Source organism: Homarus americanus, unplaced genomic scaffold, assembly GCF_018991925.1.
Source record: "Homarus americanus isolate GMGI-L3 unplaced genomic scaffold, GMGI_Hamer_2.0 scaffold26256, whole genome shotgun sequence".
Classification (NCBI taxonomy): Eukaryota; Metazoa; Arthropoda; class Malacostraca; order Decapoda; family Nephropidae; genus Homarus; species Homarus americanus.
In genome coordinates this window covers 2,651-5,000 of record NW_024724060.1, presented here as the reverse complement: position 1 = coordinate 5,000, position 2,350 = coordinate 2,651, and positions in this window count along the sequence as shown.

Sequence of the window (2,350 nt, the reverse complement as noted above, 5' to 3'; positions counted from 1 at the left end):
GGGTACCAGCGGCCATGGCGCCGGCACTCCCACCCCTGACTCCGTTCCTTCTCATTGAGTGGTAAATAGCCAATAGGAAAAGTGTTCCAGCAGAACATCTCTCGCAGAGTCATATACACACACAGTTTTAATGCATATACGCCCGTGTTCCGCCCTTACTCGGCCGCACCTTTGCCGCTTAAACTTTGACCTCTTTCCCCGTTCCCGCATGCCACAGCAGTGGCACTTGTTTATCCGGAGAAAGAGAGCGAGAGTCGCAGTATTAATTGGCGTGAGCGGCCTTTCCGGCTGCAGAACTAGTGCTCTATCCCGGCGAGCGCCGTTATGAGGCGCAACACCGTCTTTAACGCGTTTAGAGAGAACTCCCCCTGCCTCCCTCCCAGTCATGAGATAGACGGGGACTCGTGGCGAACTCTCAAAGAGAACGCCCACACCGCGTCTGACCGTGGGAGAGGGTGGAGGAGCGCGTGAGGAAGAGCACGGCGTCACCCAAGCATTCTCATCTCTCTGCCTGCACCACTACATGGTAGACTGCGGGCCCAGGCGCACTCATCAATTTAGGTTCCACTGCAATGCATGCCAAGCACTCTTTTCGAGGTGATAGACGAAATTCCGGCGGGGCTTACTTAAAAGATATCCGACCGGTTTCGTTTCCTCTTCGTGGGATGGAGTGCCTCTTAGAACATGTGCAGCATCAGCCATGAGCGGCCGACGGCCATTCGTGTCTCTGTGGACAGCAGGCAAAAGAGCGCCGCCCAAAGAAGTTAAGTAGGGCTTAATAACCGTCGCTTATGGTTGTGGTTGAATAAGGTACAAGTCCATGGACTTGCTAGTGATAGGCTTGTTTGTTTTAAGGGCACGCTCAAGGCGCTGGCGATTAAACCCTGGGCGAAGCTCGGTTCAAGTTACCTCGTGTCGGGAGACAGTCAGCAGGCACCGAACTCGCGAGCAACCGCGGATGTATATTTCCTAATTGAGGAGTGGCGGCGACAAGCCTTATGGCTGCCGCCGCCGCAATATGCGTTCAACTTGTCGATGTATCTGGTATTCTTTGCGATTCACATACCGATACGCAGTTTACGGTGGTCTTCATCGACCCACGGTACGAAAGTGGACCTCTGCTAAGAGTTGTGTATTTGCCATTTGGTCTTTTTATGACTAACCATCACAGGTCGAGTCTCAATGAAAGGGTTTTACAGACATAGCCCAAGTTTGTGGTTTGGGTTTGGCCGGACGACTTGTTGTTGTTTTTTGACACTTGAATTTCACTCTTTTTGGGTCAAGAGGCTTATTCGCCGGTAGTAAGGAACGGACGGGCAGCCGTCCAAAGCCCCGTCCGTCCTCCTCCTCCGGTCTTCGCGCTCTCGCCCGAGTGTGGTCCACCTACAGCGTGGTGGTACCTATTTTTGGTGCGGGGGCCGGGATTGTCCTCTTTCGCTGCTGGAGTTGCCAGAGCAGAGCACGAGACCGCCCAAATCAGGAGAGTAGTAGTAGTTTTAAGAGCGCCCCGTTCTCTTTCTCTCTGTTAATGATCCTTCCGCAGGTTCACCTACGGAAACCTTGTTACGACTTTTACTTCCTCTAAATGATCAAGTTTGGACATCTTTCCGTCAGCTCGAGGCGACGACCCCAGAAAACCCTCGCGGGCAACGGGGCCGACAATCCAAGAGCGCCAGTCCGAAGGCCTCACTAAATCATTCAATCGGTAGTAGCGACGGGCGGTGTGTACAGAGGGCAGGGACGTAGTCAGCGCAAGCTGATGACTTGCACTTACTGGGAATTCCTCGTTCATGGGAAACAATTGCAAGCCCCAATCCCTATCAAGAAAGGCTTTGAACGGGTTACCCGCTCCTCTCGGAGGGGGAAAACTCGTTGATCCCTTCAGTGTAGCGCGCGTGCGGCCCAGAACATCTAAGGGCATCACAGACCTGTTATTGCTCAATCTCGTGCGGCTAGAATTGCCGCTTATCCCTCTAAGAAGAAGTTGCGAACTGGACACCATTTTCTGGAGATCTGTCGACTACTTAGTAGGCCAGAGTCTCGTTCGTTATCGGAATTAACCAGACAAATCGCTCCACCAACTAAGAACGGCCATGCACCACCACCCACCGAATCGAGAAAGAGCTCTCAATCTGTCAATCCTTCCGGTGTCTGGGCCTGGTGAGGTTTCCCGTGTTGAGTCAAATTAAGCCGCAGGCTCCACTCCTGGTGGTGCCCTTCCGTCAATTCCTTTAAGTTTCAGCTTTGCAACCATACTTCCCCCGGAACCCAAAGACTTTGGTTTCCCGGAAGCTGCCCGCCGGGTCATGGAATAACGCCGGCGGATCGCTAGTTGGCATCGTTTATGGTT